The 16,820-nt window shown below is 33.8% G+C and overlaps 1 long non-coding RNA gene across 1 annotated transcript in view; it reads left to right on the top strand.

Moving 5' to 3' along the window:
* The window catches only part of LOC106635170 (uncharacterized), a 116,516-nt gene extending 103,728 nt beyond the window's left edge, over positions 1-12,788 (top strand). Inside the window, exons 2-4 of the long non-coding RNA XR_008619930.2 lie at positions 5,818-5,945; positions 7,110-7,226; positions 12,540-12,788. This is a non-coding gene — a long non-coding RNA (uncharacterized LOC106635170). The remainder of the gene's footprint in view (positions 1-5,817; positions 5,946-7,109; positions 7,227-12,539) is intronic.
* Positions 12,789-16,820: the final 4,032 nt, after the last annotated feature.

Here is a 16,820-nt window from a genome sequence, read left to right as displayed (position 1 = left end):
AATTTTCTTCCAGGTAGTACCTATTCTTTCCCAGTATTTAGATTAGAAAACGTAATATTGAAGTGATAATGAACTCTTACCTGTAAAAGGATAATACTCTAGGACAAAGCCTGAATATGTAAAAAAAAATGAAAATAAGAAGTACAAGTTGTGTTCTGGAGAGAGCCTTTTGGTTTTTCTATGCCCAAAACATAATCTGTTAAACAAGTAAGAGCCTCCTGACATCTACATGTTAGGAGATGCAATCTCAAAGATACTGTAATGTAATTCTCATCAGTTGCCATATCATTAAAGGTTTAACTCAAAGCAGTGAATGCATTATTTAAACTAGTAGTTATAAGATTTTAATGGAGATAAAATTTCATTTTCTTTGTGTTTAGCTCTTGATTTATTAATTTGGTCTTGTATGCATTTCAAAATATTATATTCCATTTGGTCTTATCTTTTTTATAATGTAATATCTTGTTAAAGTATTTCTTTTCTTCTGTTTATTCCAAGACCCCAAGTAGAATAGGCATTTTTGTTTTTGCATTAATTTACTTCATTATCTTAATTTTCAGATTTTTAAAATTTCTCCATATCAAAATCTTTATTAGTTTTCCAATGTTGCTATAACAAATTGCTGTAAACCTACTGGCTTAAAACAACAGAAACGTATTATCTCACACTTTCTGTAGGTCAGAAGTCTGAGTGGACTCAACTGGATCTACTGCTTACAATCTAAAAATATTAAAATCAAGGTTTTACAAGGACTACAATGTTTACTGGAGGCTGAGGGCAAGAATCAACTTCCAAGCTCATTCAAGTAGTTGACCATATTTATTTCCTTATGATTGTAGGGCAAATGTCCACATTTCCTTGTTAGCTGTCAGGTGAAGGCTGGTTTTGCTCCTGAATTCTGCCTGCATTCTTAAGCTTTCTATGTCTTCCTCCAGTGAGAGTGAGTTGAGAACATGCTTTAATTCTCTCTGACTTCAGCTCCTGTCTCATCTGACTAAAGGGAAAATAGGCAAATATAGTTACAATTGTCTAACAGACTAGAATTACTGGACAAAATATTAGTAAGTATATAAGAGAAATTAATGATACTATCAACTACATTAATTTAATTGTGATTTATAGAACACGACATTCAAAATGGCAGTTTACACACTTTTTTTTTCAGGTGCATATGAAATGTTCACCAAGACAGACAAATGTAGATGGATTTCAAACTTTTTGAGACAGAGCAAAAGCAGTGTTTGGAAGAGAATGGACAATTTTGTATGGTTATATTAGAATCAAAGAAATAAGCGATATAAACATTAAAAGCTAATCTCCAAGTAATTAGAAGGAAAAATATAATAAAGGTAAGTAGATAAATTATTAAAAAATAGAAACAAGCAATACAGAAAGTTGGCAAAGACAAAACTTGTTTCTCTTTACTAGTCAATAAATGAAGGGGTAAAACAAAATTTACCAATATGGGTAATAAAATGAGGATATCACTGTAGATTTTATAATGTTACTACAAATGTAACCAATTAGAAGTACAGAAGTTCTAATGAAATAATATTCTCAAGATGAAATAAAAAGTCTCAATAGCTCTGTATCTATTAAAGCAATTGATCTTACAATAAAAAATTTTCCACATAGGAATCTCCTAGACCAAGTAGTTTTAATACTAAATTTTATCATTTATGAATAGCAGAAATAATACCAATCTTAAACAAAGTAATTCTGAAAAGAGAACAGAAAAGCACTCACCTTAACTAGCTTTAAGAGGCTAACATAAGCCATTGACAAAACCTAACAAAGCATTTCAAAAAAGCTGCAGACCCAAAGTCCTGAGGCAAACATCATTAAGAATGCAAAATATTCTAAACCATAAAGAAATTAAACACATCATTGTAAAAGAAATCCCTCAAAATAAGTAAAATTTTTCTCAGGAATTTGAGGTTAGTTTAAGATTTTGAAATCAATTAAATATTTTAGATAAATAGAAAAATGATGAAAATTAAATAACCATCTCAATAGATATATAAAATAAATTTGAAAAGAAAAACAGCAATTATTCATTAAGAAGAATCTCAGAAAACATGAAATAGAAGGGAAGAACCTCAGTCAGATAAGTGGCATCTAGGAAAATGCTGTAACTAATCATGTTTGATGGTGAAATATTAATCCCTTTCCCTAACATTGTGAACAATGCAAAAATGTTTGGTATTCTGATCTTCATTTAAATTTCACTGGAGAACCTTGCTTGGGTAATAGGGCAAGAAAAAATAATAAATGACATAAATATTAAAAAGCAAAAATTAACTGTCTCTATTCTTAAATGACATGATTATTCATGAAAAAAATTTCAATGAATCTAAAAAAGAAACATAGAACTACTAATTGACAGCAAGGTCAGAAGACACAAGGTCAATATACAAAAATTATTTTTTTCTGTGTAATGGCAACCAACAATTGAAATGGAAAAATTTTTTAACTCCACTTGAAAAAACAAAACAACATAAAGCTGAAATGCTGCAAGTGTGGGAATACATCAGAAAATTCAAAAGAGACTTAGAAAGTCAAAAGTCCGCAGGTATGTTATGAGCATGTTTTTGTGTGTGTGTTAACCTTTTCCTTAAGTAATGCTGATTACTGTTGGGTTCTGTTTAAAGATAATCCACCTTTTGGTTTTTCCATTTTCATCAGGGTTATCTAGAGTTCCACTCAAAGACCACACATCAGCTGAATCATAGTAACCCACCCAGTTTTTATCACAATTTTATGAATCTGAAAAAAATCTCAAAGAAATCAGAATAAAAACTCTTCCGTTTCTGTTCTAAGAAATCTTTGAGTGCCCTGGAGCAAGTGGAGCTACTCATCCTTTACGTTCTTTATAAAGGTAACAATCTCTAGTCATTTCCAAGTTGGAAGCATGTCAGAGCCAAGACTAGCTAAGGAATTTAGTCAGAATATTGGCTCCAAAAATCCAAGGTCTTTCCAATAAGTTAATAGTTATTTAACAGTAAATTTCCCTGGTACTCATTTGATGAGGTTGTGCTAAATAAATTGGATTCTATTCAAATGTGTGAGAAGAGAATGGTATTTTGTCTGATTTGCAATTCTTCTGATCAATCATCTGAGTAAACAGCAAACTGATTAATACCTCCGAACAAGATAAATGAGTTTTACCTTCTTCCTATAATTTCCCTAGAATTTCTATTTTATATTAAAAAGGACAATATGTAAGAAAATAATAAAAAGATATAAGGTAATTTTTCTCCCTTCAACTTTTAAAGAAATATAACTATGAAGTAATTATATAACTATATACTTACATATATACTTACATATTATATTGTATTTGACTTTCAAGAAGTCACTGCTGTCCCCTTAATAATAGTAAAATATTATTTAAACCGTTGATCCCAATGCGAAAGGAAATGGGTGTCAGCATCTATTTTATAACTACTAATTTAAAATAGAAGTGGTAGGTGAGAGCTCTGATTTTTTTTTTATTAAACAAAAGAGCACTGCCCACCATTTGCTGGGTACATACAAGAAGGGAAGAACATTGATTAATTACAATACTAAATAAATATTTCTCTGAAAATATTTTATAAAGAGAGATAAAAAGAGAAAGATAGTTTATAACCCTAAATAAGCTTAGGCACATTAGTTTGGGTAAAAACAAGTAAAATTATTTTAGAATCTGGTATTAGTTTTCTATTCTTGTGTTATAAATTACCATAAATTTAGCACTTTAAAACAACACTCAGTTATTGTCTCTCAATAATTGTTTCTTTTTTATTTTAATTTTTGTGGGTATACAGTATGTGCACATGAAATGTTTTCATATAGGTATGCAAAGGATAATGGATGCAATCATATAATGCATGCAATTCCATCATGGAGAATGGGGTGTCCAACCTCTCAAGAGTTTACCCTTTGTATTACAAACAATCCAATTATACTCTTTTAGTTATTTTTAAATGCAGAATTAAATTATTATTGACTATAATCACTCTCTTTCTATTTTCTTTTGTACCTATTAACCATTCCCACTCTTCCCTCCAGACCCCACTCCCTTTCCCAGCCTCTGGTAACTATCCTTCTATTCTCTATTTCCATGAGTTCAATTATTTTAATTTTTTGTTACCGCAAATAAGTGAGAACATGTAATGTTTGTCTTTTTGTGCCTGGCCTGTTTCACTTAACACGATGATCTCCAGTTCCATTCATGTTGTTGCGAATGACAGGATCTCATTCTGTTTTATGGCTGAAAAATATTCCACTGTGAATATGTACCATATTTTCTTTATCCATTCATCTGCTGATGGACACTTAGGTTGTTTCCAAATCTTGGCTATTGTGAACAGTGCTACAGCAACAAAGACAGTGCAGATATCTGTTTGATGTACGGTGTTCCCTTCTTTTGGATATATACTCAGCACTGGGATTGCTGGACCATACGGTAGCTCTATTTTTAATTTTTTGAGGGATCTCCAAACTCTTCTTCATAGTGGCTGTGCTAACTTACATTCAACCAACAGTGTACAAAGTATCCCTTTTCTCCACATCTTTGTCAATATTTGTTATTGTCTATTTTTTGGATATAAGCCATTTTAACTGGGGCGAGATGATCATCCCAGTTTTGATTTGCATTTTTCTGATGATCAACGATGTTGAGCACCTTTTCCTATGTCAATTTGCTATTTGTATGTATTCTTTTGAGAAATGTTGATTCTGATTTTTTGCCCATTTGTTAATCAGATTATTAGATTTTTTTCCCATACAGTTGTTTGAACTCGTTATGTTTTCTAGTTATTCATCCCTCATTATATGGATAGTTTGCATATATTCTCTTCCATTCTGTGGGTTGTTGCTTCACTTTCCTGATTGTATCATTTGCTGTATAGAAACTTTATAACTTGATATGGTCCTATTTATCCATTTTTGCTTTGCTTGCTTGTGCTTGTTACTACTCAAGATATTTTTGCCTAGACCAATATCCTGAACAGTTTCCCCAATATTTTTGTAGTAGTTTTATAGTTTGATTTTTGATTTTATCGTTGCAATTTTAATTGATTTTTGTATATGGAGAGAGATAGGGGTTTAGTTTCATTCTTTTGCACATGGATATTCAATTTTCCCAGCAGCATTTATTAAGAAGACTGTCTTTTCCCCAGTGTATATACTTGACAGCTTTGTTGAAAATGAGTTCACTCTAGGTGTGTGGATTTGTTTCTGGGTTCTCTATCCCGTTCCATTGGTCCATGTGTCTGTTTTTATGCCAGCATCATGTTGTTTTGGTTACTACACCTCACCTCTGTAGTATAATTTGAAGTCAGGTAATGTAATTCCCCCTTTCAATAATAATAAAATAATCACAAAGGTGAAGGAGGAGCCAAGGCATGTCTTACATAGTGGTAGGCAAGAGAGCATTTGCAGGGCAACTGACCTTTACAAAACCATTGGATCTCATGAGATTTATTCACTATCACAAGAACAGCATGGGAAAATCCATCCCCATGGTTCAATTACCTCCCACTGGGTTCCTTTGATGACACATGGGGATTATGGGAGCCACAATTCAAGATGAGATTTGGGTAGGGATACAGCCAAACCATGTCAGGAACTCAGAACAGTTTAGCCCATGGTGGTGAGTTTTGTGGGAATTCAAGTTCAGACCACTGGGATCAGTGGTCTTCCTCTGGTCAGTGCTGGTTTAAATCCTCTCTCCATGGGTGGGCATCAATTGAGTTTGGTTCAGTTTTCTTTTCTGTGATAACAGGACAACACTGAGTTTAGTGCCTCACAATTGTGCTCTCTCTCCTCTAGTACACAGAAATGCTCTCCATACCTTGCCACTGCTGCTGGGAAGGAACAGGGGAGGAGTGACATTGAGATTCAAGACTATTTTTCCTACCTCTTCAGTGCCTCTTTCAGCCATATGAAGTTAAAACCAGGTAATGTGAGTGCTGATCTGATTTCTGACTCATTTGAAGATGCTTTTTCTATGTGTAGATAGTTGTTAAATTGATATGTTTGGGGGGTGACAAGCAGTAAAGCCTTCTATTCTGCCATCTGGCTCTACTCCTGTCTCTCAATAATTGCTTATGGATTAGGAGCTGAGGCACAGCTTTGGTGGATCATTTCCTCAAAATCTTAAACAGTTATAATTAAGCTGTTGGTCAGAATTGTAGGGTCATGTAAGGTTCAGCATCCTCTCCCACACTCATAGGGGGTCCTATTAGTAGAATTCAGTTTCTTGCAGCTGTAGGACTGAGACCCTCAGTCTCCAGAGGCTGCCCCTCTGCACAGGCAGTTCACAACATGGCTGTTTGCTTTCATCCTTGAACCCTGCAGGAAAGTAACCTTTCAGTCTCTTTTAAGGGACTCCCCAGATTAGGTCAAACCAATGCAAAGTAATCTGTGGTTGAATAACTAAAAGCCAACTAATATGGACCTTTATTGAATCTCCAAAATTTCTTCACCTTTGCAATGTAACCTAATCACAAGAGAGAAACACATCATTTTCACAGGTCTCACCCGCACTTAATTATGGGAGGGGATTATATATAAGGTGTATGCCATGGGTTATTTTGGGACCAGCTTAGAATTCTGTGCACAGACTGTTTTGCCATATACCAAAAGATTAGCCCAGAGTCATTTAAATTTTTTGGGGGGTGGGTAGGGGGAATATCGGTGATGGAAAGAACTCATATGTAATAAAAAAATTGCTTTTATCTGATATTCTGATCTTCAGGGCAGATTCTCTGTTCAGATGTTATGACAGCATTGATCTGGCTTTGACCTGTTCTAATTTCCTTTTATCACTACCTTTAGTTTCTCTTTTTAAAAATGTATTTGCTTTTCATTTTTACCTTTAAAAATTGACATAAAATTGTATGTGACAAATGCATACAATTTTATGTCAATTTTTAAAAGTATGTCTAAGAGAAATCTAACTCCATGTTTATTGCAGCACTATTCACAATAGTCAAGATATGGAATCAACCTAAGAGTCTACCAAAGGACAAATGGATAAAGAAACTGTGACATATATACACAATAGAGTTTCATTATAACCTCTCTCTCTTCCTTTTTTTTTTTTTTTTTTTTTTTGACAGGTCTCATTCTGTCACTGAGGCTGAAGTGCAGTAGCACAATCTCAGCTCACTGCAGCCTCGACCTTCAAGGTTCAAGCAATTCTTCCACCTCAGCTTCCTGAGTAGCTGGGACTACAGGTGTGCACCACCAGGCCTGGATAATATTCACATTTTTTTTTAGAGACAGATGACATGGTTTGGATTTATATCCCCATGAAAATCTCATGTTGAATTATAATCCCCAGTGTTGTAGGTAGAAACTGGTGGGAGGTAATTTGATTATGGGGGTGGATCCTTCATGAATGGGTCAGCACCATGCCCTTGGTGCTATTCTAGTGATAGTGTTCTCATGAGATCCGGTTGTTTAAAACTGTGTAGCACCTCCCCCCACTTCTTCCTGCTTCTAACAGTGAGATGCACCTGCTCCCACTTTGCCTTCTGCTAAGAGTAAAAGCTCCCTGAGGTCTCCCCAGAAGCAGAAGCTGCTATGACTTCCTGTACAGCCTGTGGAATCATGAGCCAATTAAACATCTTTTCTTTATAAATTACCCAGTCTCAGGTATTTCTTTATGGCAGTGTGAGAACGGACTAATAAATTGGGGTGTCAGCATTTTGCCCAGGTTGGTCTTGAACTCCTGAGCTCAAGAAATTTTCCCTCCTCAGCTTCCCAAAGTGCTGGAATTATAGGCATCCCCAGCCTTAACCTCTCTTGATTTTCCTCTTTTATGTCTGCCTCTTGCCTCTAGCAACCTTTCTCAGCCAAATCATTTACTCTTCTCTTACAGCGCTAAGGAGACATCATGTGACAGAACAGTGGTAGATAGTGATTCTGGCCAATTAGACAAAACAATTCCCAAACCTGTGATTTCTTTACTTGCTTCCAGGGTAAGGGTGGGAAAACACGTATTTATCTTCCCAGTTGCTTAGGCAGGTAGGACTAGCCATGTGATACAATTCTATTTAAGGACACTTGAAAGGAAGTTGGCTGAAAGGCTTTTGGAAAAGAATACCCTCTCTCTCTGATAAGCAGAAAAGTTTTCCCACCCTTTAAATTCCACTTCTACAGCCAGGCTTCTGGTTTTCTGCCTCTGATTGCAGTTCTGATACTGTAAATCTCTGTAAACAATTTGGGACCCTGGGGAGAAAAGTATGAAGGCACTTAGGGAACAAGCATAACAGAGCACAAGGATGGAAAGGGACCAGGTCCTTCATGATACTGGTAGACAGCCAGACTCAAGCCGAATGCTTACACAGTTCTTTTACTTGTAACATCTAGCCTTTATGGGGAATGGGTTTAGTTTCATCCAACAGAGAAATGAGCACCTAACATGGGGCTTTTAATCTTTCAATTTTAGTACATTCCTCACTCTTTGCACAGAAAATTACCCAAGAAACCTGAGTTTGTTTGTGTGAGATGCCGATGCAGTTTCACATTTTACCAGGAACTACTCTTTGCTTCCATCCTTCAAGCTCAGGCCCCCTAATCTGGGCCACAAAACAGTTTCATATTACAGAAGTTTTCTCTCTGGGACAAGTTATTTTTCAATCTTAACTGTCTCACCAGACTTGTCAGTATATGTCTAAGTGTTTAGCATAGAGTTTTAAGTTCCTTCTCTTGAAATCATATGTCCCAAGTGAATGGTGCCATGTGATTATATGCCTATTGATTTTCCTGATGATGTTTGATAATGAATGAGGCTATTTTCTGTTTAGAATATAATTTTTTGGCAATATCAACAAATGGCAAATGTCATATTTTCAAAGTAATTGCCCCACAAAGATAAGCATTTATAATATTTTACTCACTGTTTTCCTTGGCTGACATCTAATTGACTAGGAAAAAAACAATTTTTGCCTTCATTTACAAGTAGATTGTTTTCTAAAATGAGTGCTTGCATTGCCAGAGCCTTAAATTAAATAGGGTAATACAGTCCAAACATTTAAAAGATACCCTCCAAACATGTAGTTAGTGGTCAACATGATCTTTTTAACATTGTCTGATCAAAACAGAAATAAGTAGTCCAAATTACTAAGAAAAAATGAGACAATTGTCTTACAATTTTATTATATGAAAAAATCAATTAAGGTACCAGAAACCTAGCAATCCCAATAATAGAAAAGTAGCATCAGGAGAGGGCATTATATTTTTCAATTTTGTGGAATTTAGGATATGTAATTGCCATATATTTCTTTGAAAGCTGCATTTACAAATTACATTCCTCCGGTTTTCTTCCCAAATAATTTTTGACATTCTCTTTTGGTCTATGTGGAAAGATTGGTCTTGAACTATCACCTTTTTGAGGAGAGAATTCTTTGAAGTATTTCAGACTATCCTAAGAATGCATAGAGCAGTCTTTGGTACTGAAGAAAGTTACATGTCAAAACTTTTCATAGACCATTATGAAAAGCAACTGAGGAAGGTTGCATATAACACTTAGGCATTATAAAATGTAATAATTCTAGAAAACTTAATTTACATATTTGAACAATGAACCTAAAGTTATCAGTATTTTTTTTAAATACGTGAGGAAATCCCTGCTTCCTGTATAGGCACTAAGACATAAAACCATATGAAAACAGCAAAAACATTCTTTAGAAATTAATTATAAAAAATAACCAGAAGAGCATAGGTATGGCTTATATTTGCTTATTTTAAAGCAAAACTTAGAAGTTTACTGAATGCTAAATATGTAGGCAGTTTTGTTTAAAGCAGACAAGGTAGAAAGGAAACCAACACATTTGGGCAGTAACCTAGAGCTGTAGTTAAACCTGTGAATTTCAGACTAAAAGAAGGTTGTTTTTGAATCCTATCATTAGCTGTAGAGCCCTGGGCAAATTTCTAAACTTCTATAAATTTCGGTTGCCTTATCTGAGATACATAGAAATGATAATAGTGTTTCTTTCATAATGTCATTACAATGATTTGAGCTATAAGGCTTAGTATAGTTTCTGGTAAGTGCATATAATTCTGAGAGCACTTCTTTATGCCTGTATTATCTCATTTAAACTGCACAGTAACCTTGTGAAAAACCTTGTATTTAGAATACATTACCTGATGAAGAAAATATGTTTTCCCAATAGAGTCATAAATATGCTTCAGACAGTTTGTCATTAAGAAAATGCTCTAAATTTACTTTCCTTTATGATGTTGTGTCATTGGATTTCATCATTCATAAAATCTTTTTAGTGGACAACAAAAAATGTTTATTTAGCGTATGAAAGAAAAATAAAACTCCAGGATCCCAAATTCACTAAGCCAAAGGGAAAGTTAGGTTTTGGAACTGAGTCACACACAAAAAAATTACCTTCCTTTCGTTTTCAAACAGATAACTGTAATTTCACATGCTTACTTCATCTTATGTAACATGTAGATTTAATGGGCATAAGATGAATGCATAATTGACCATTCTCTTCACTCCTTTCTTTCTACATGTAAAATGTAGATTCACTGAGTGCTAATCAGAGTCTCACAAGAATGTAACCACTTACCTCATTGCCTACCCAGTCTCCCTTTATTTTTTTCTTTTCTCCTTCCCATCCTGCTCACTCTTTCCCCTTTAAATATTAAAGTTCTCAAAATCCTATCTGAAAAAAGCATAGGGCGCAGATCCTACTGGGACTTGTGCTTCTTTTTCCCAGGTGTCTCCTCAACTTCGTCAAATTAAACCTTTAAATTCAGATATACCTTAGTCAACTTTTGGTTTACATTTTTGTAGTCACAGAGGGATTCTTTAAATGGGGTTTGGCTCTTGGCCTGCAGCAACCCTCCTATTGGGGCTGGTACCAGCAGAAGCTCTTAATTACTCTGACTGATTGGATGACTTGCTGAGGACTAGTAGCATCCCCTTCCAGAGATCCTTAATCTCCGTATTTTGGCTGAGATCTGAGGTTTATTCTGCCGCAGAACTCATTTTCAGGGAGTTTCCTGCTTCTGCAAAGGTGGAGAGCAAATCATCAACATAGGCTCTATTCTCTGGGTAAGGAGCTTGTTTGGGGTTTTGTTTTGTGATTTGGTAGCTTAAGATAAAGGTTTATTGTTAGTTTTCTAAAACTTTTCCTCACACTCCAAGATCTCAACTATATGTAAATTGTGCTATCACTTTTTTTCTTTTCTGTTTTTTTGTTTGTTTGTTCCAGTTCATCTTCCATTATATTTGACCAATTTCGGTTCATCTTCTATTAGATTTGACTGAAACCCCTGCAGCTGCAAAAAGTCTAATTCCAGGTTGTTATACATTCTCCTTTTTTAAGTTCAGACACAACTGACAGGAATTAACATTGAAATAGAGATTATAAGACTGACAAAATTGAGTCTTCGTGGAAATAAGATACCAGATTTTAACCTCACTCTGTTATAGCATTGCATGACAGATAGCAGACCCTGAGGGAAATACAAATATTTTACCCCAAAATATATACTTTAACATATTCTGAAATGGCTCTGCAAAGTTTTCTCTTGTGGGAGAAATTTGCATCTGTAAAGAATTTCCATTAATTCAGCAAGACCTTATATTTCTAGGTCTTTCCCAGATCTAGGAGAGACTAAATGAGAGTCTGACACTTTTAAGATCTAAAAAGAGACATTTACCCTCTATTCTCTATGAAGGCTACTTCCTGGAAACTTCATTTACATAACAAAAACCTTGGCCTCCACAATCTCCCTTATCTTAGCTCAGGCATTTCTTTCTACTGACTTCAAGTCTTTAGACAAAGTTTATCTCTTTCAACCAATTGCCACTCAGAAAATCTTTGAATCCACCTATGACCTGTAAGCACTAACCTCCCTGCACCACCCCCTTCACCACTGCTTCAAGGTATCCTGCCTCTTTAGGCTGAACCAATGAACACCTTGCATGTATAGATTTATGATTTTGAAATATCCCTATTTCAGGATATTACATTCTAGGAAGGAAAGCAGATTAAATGCAAATAAATGAATAAACAAAATTATTTTATGTTCATTTGCTTATAAATTTGCTGTATAGTACATATTACACAAATACATATGTTTGATAATATGTTGTAAGAATTTGTATTTGATAGAGGAAGACAAAGGCAGCAACAAAGACAGAGGAAAATTCTATATAAGAAAATAAATGAGGATAGAGTCACAGAAATTCAACTTCACACAGGCTGTCAGAAAAATCCCTTTCTTAAGGTGTGACAATTAATACCTGATTTCAAGACTTCTAAAGATACAGTAATCAAGATGTGTGGTACTGAATAACTGTAGGCAAAGAAATTAATTGAACAGAGACAAACCAACACATGTATGGACAATTCAATTTCAACGAAGTGAAAAGGCAGTTTAGTGGAGAAAAGATAACATTTCTATGTATTCATTATAAATTCCATTGAATGGATGAAGAAACTGAGATTTGTCCATATTGTCATAGTTGGTAAGTGATGTTGTCAGACCTGTTTAACATTTATTTCTTTATACCATTCCAGGGGAGAAGAGGAGAGTAAAAGTGAAGAAGAAAGAGGCAAAACAAGTGACTAGACCACATGCTGAACAAGTTGTAGCTCTCATTTACTTTTCAGAGAATGTAAAATGTTACAACTGCTTTGGATAACAGTTTGGCAATTTCTTTAAAAGTTAAGCATATATATATATATATATATAATCATATAATCTAGCCATTTCACACATCAGAATTTACCCTCATCCCCAAATAAAAGCACAAAGATGTGAATGCCCATAGCAGCTGCATGTGTAATAACTCAAAACTATAAAAAACTCAAACACTCATCAACAGTGAATAATTAAACAAATTGTTTACAGTGAGAAATTGCAAAAACGTTATCAGTTGAAAGGAATGAGCTACTGGTAGCAGCAACAAGGTACACAAATCTAGAAATAATTATGCTGAGGAAGAGAAGCCAGAAAAATATAATATATATTATATTATCTCATATATATTAAAGAATAGAGAATGCAAACTAATCTATAGTGACAGAAAACAAATCAGTGGCAATCTGGGAATGAGGGTAAGGGGTAAGAGGAAGGGATTAAAATGGGGCATGAGTAAAATTTTGGAAGTGATAAGTATATTTATTATCTTGACTGGTTATGGTTTTACAGATACATACTTAACGGTGAAAATTGGCAGATTGTACATTTTAATATGCATAGTTTATGAAATGTCAATTATATCTCAAATATTAAGATTATATAAGAATAATCTAGAGAAATAAAACATTTTTAAAAAAATTATAGTAAGAGTTGTTCTCTAACCATTGTAGTTAATCAGTTTTACTAAAGAATAACCACATATAAAACCTTGTTCCCTTATTTACAGAAAGTTTCTCCCGTACAGTTTGTACACTGTCTATTCATGTGAGCTAATGCTTTAAAAATTAACATATTAATTTTCCTATATTATATGAACCTAGTGTTTTATCCCAATAAATTAATCATCACATTTTCTTTATAGGTGTTTTTTGTGGAAAAAATTTAATCAACCCATATCATTTTTGTGTGCGATCTTTCCTTAGTGAACATTAAATCTAATCATTTGTTATTTGCATTTGAAGTAATTATTTTAACATGGGCTCTTTCCTAAGCACTTTGAAAATTAGTCCTCTAAAGCCTTTTGTTGTATATAACTTTCTCTCTTGTGTTTTGTATAATTATTATTATATAGTAGTATAATTTAAAGGGGAAATGTGCAATAAACCCATATGCTTTATTATTAAAAGTAGGTACTGTAAGTTTTACTCCTATGCCAATTGGATGGAAGATCAAGAGTTGTGATGATTGGGAGGCTGAGGCAGGAGAATGGCATGAACCAGGGGGGCAGAGCTTGCGGTGAGCCGAGATCGCACCACTGCACTCCAGCCTGGGCGACAGAGCGAGACTGTGTCTCAAAAAATTAAAAAATAATAATAAAATAAAATAATAAAAAAAGAGTTGTGATGATCATTTTCAGTTTTTAAAATAAAAATAAAAGAAACAGTCCAGAATGGTCAAACTTTGACATTTATTAAAACATTTAGAGACACTAAAACATACAAACAATTTTTGGTGGTTAAGACCATGTGCTCTGGAATAAGAAATTGGTATTTAAATTCTTTCTATTTACTGTTACATTTAAGGCTTTGTTTAAATGTTTATGTGTAAAAAGATCAAAAGCACTTTCATATATTTTATTTCTTTAAATAATTTATGCCATTCAATTTTTGCCAAAAGAGATAATAAATCAGAGCAGACAATGAAGAAAAACTTTTTTTTTTCTTTTCTTCCTTAGCAGCATTTTGGAGAAAAAAATGAAGACAAAAATTTTATGGTAATATACAACTTAAGTGTAACATATATGAAATAATACTATTTCCTCTAAAAACATTTTTATTGAAGTAATTCTCTTATGTTTAAGTTTAAGGAATAGATTTCTGACATTTCTGCAGATGTTTAATGATGTAAAAATATGTTTTTGAGCAGTTGCAGAAAAGTAACTAAAAAATGGCTACATATATAATAATGAAATGATTTTAACTTTTTGTCTATTCTGATTAGTTAGCAGGTAGCTTCATTATTTAACAATCTAGGTGGTAAATATTTGGTATTCTTGCTTCTCTTATCAGGAAAAAATGATTTACAAGAAATAATCTGAATAACAACATATTTTAATTCCAAGTGCCTTGATTTATATTTTAATTAATTCTGGATCTACTTTTAGAGAATGAACAATTCTCATTTTATAACTTCTTTGATGAAAGAGAGAAGTCATATACATTTTGTTTTCCATTTTCTATAGCAAAACGAAGACATTTAAAAAAGAAAACAAATTTTAAAAGTCAACAACCCCTTACTAGCTGCTTGAGCATGAGTAAAATTCTTAACACCAAAACTCATTTTTAATAGCAGTAATTACAGGTAATAAAGCATATTCCTCTAAGGTTTGTTGAATGAAAAAGTTGAAATAAGGCCGTAAAGTACTTAGAACACCTCACAGAAAAAAGTTAGCAACAAATAATCGTTATTATTTTTATTATATTATACATTGTCCACTTAATTGAAGATTTTCAGGAGAATTTCTGCCAATTTTCTTAATATAGCAATTGTTCTCCTAAGCTATCTGTGTATTTTTATCGTAATGCCTGTGAATTATGTTAAAATGCCATTTGCATCACTACTAGAAATCTTGGAGCCAGGTTGATGCCCCCAGCCTTGAATCATATTTGTATACATCGAGATAGGCTAGTTTATTTTACAATAGCAAGAACATCTATATTGCAGTGGCTTAGAGACAGTAGTTTATTTTTGCTCCTACAAACACTGCTACAGACCCTCTACAGAAACTGTAAGTCATGAGTTAGTTGTTCCAACATTTCAAGCTACTTTGATGTTATGGTTTCATTTTGGACTGGAGCTGACCTTGTGCTAACTGGCAGATCTTTTGTTGGCATCTCTTCCCAACTTCACGCTCAGTGACATAATTTTGGTATACCACTAGAAGTCATGAAATCAGCAAATGCTATTAAGACTTTCTTTTTGCCTTGTTTCAGAAGTAGTTGTTAAATATTTATCAGGAAACTTCATCAATAAACCCTTTCATGAGCTCCCATGCAAAGCAAGAAGATGGAGATTTATACATCTGCTTTTAAATCCTTCCAAGTCGAATAGAAATGATACAAAGTAAGTAGATAGCATTATGGAGGTACTGTTTGAAATAAGGTGAATAAAGGCCTTTCTGTAAACTGTATACTGTTTTTAAGTGAGGAAGCAAGCCATGTGGCTGACAAGGAAAGAGAAAATGCAAAGGCTTGGGTTATGTTTGAGAAATGAAAGGAGGCCACTGTGGTTAGAGTGGAAAGAACGACTTGGAGGGTGGTAAGAAGTGAACACAGAGAGCAGCCAAGAGCCAGGGCATGTAGGGCCCTGTTAGCCAAACTAAGAAATTTGGAATTTAAGTGAGATAGTAATTTATTTGACAGTATTGAGAAGGGGAATTACATTACATGAGTTAAAATTTTAACAGAGTCACTTATAACTGTCCTTTTAGAGAATAACATCTTTATTTCTGAATGGAGCAATGGGAGGACAGTAAGTGTAATTTACTGATCAAAAAGCACAAGAGTAAGAGCAAGGTTAGGAGGAAAGAATTGCAGGGAATTCACAAGCTCAGGTCTTTGTAACTGACTAGGATTTGAGTATTGTACAGAAATAAAAGCCAGTTATATTTATGTATTATACTCATATATTTTGGTCTACTTTAAATTGAGGAATGTGCTGTGATGAGAACAAAAACTGGGCATTTGTACAAGGGGTAAGATTTGTATGCAGTATATTTAAGACAATGACCTTCACGGAAAAAGAAAAAGATTGCAACCAATAAGCTTGAAAACTCAGTGACTCTGAGGCCATTCAATCAGGAAAATAGACTATTTCAGATATGTCCCTGAATAAGTATGCAGAATAAGTCACTCTGTTAAAGAATGTATCCATGCCTGAAGTTCGGTTTTTGCTCTTACTAGTATGATTTTCCTGAACTTTCTTTTCCTTTTATTAAAAAAAATTCTAGTTTTCATTTATCTGAATTTTATTTCTGAAATTCTTATGAAATTTTATCTAAAAACCATTTTATCAATTCAGCGTATTAATGGAAAAAAAAGTCTAGTTTCTCCTTTTGCCAAAACTATATTATTTGTGTTTTTCTTCTCCTCCAGAATCATTAAATGCTTTTTGATGCTTTGGTAATCAAGTTACTTGATTGTCATAAATTGTCTGCT

This window comes from Pan paniscus, chromosome 8 (genome assembly GCF_029289425.2).
Source record: "Pan paniscus chromosome 8, NHGRI_mPanPan1-v2.0_pri, whole genome shotgun sequence".
NCBI classification, from domain to species: domain Eukaryota; kingdom Metazoa; phylum Chordata; class Mammalia; order Primates; family Hominidae; genus Pan; species Pan paniscus.
Note: the sequence above shows the minus strand (reverse complement) of the source record. Positions and strands in the feature narration are given on the sequence as shown.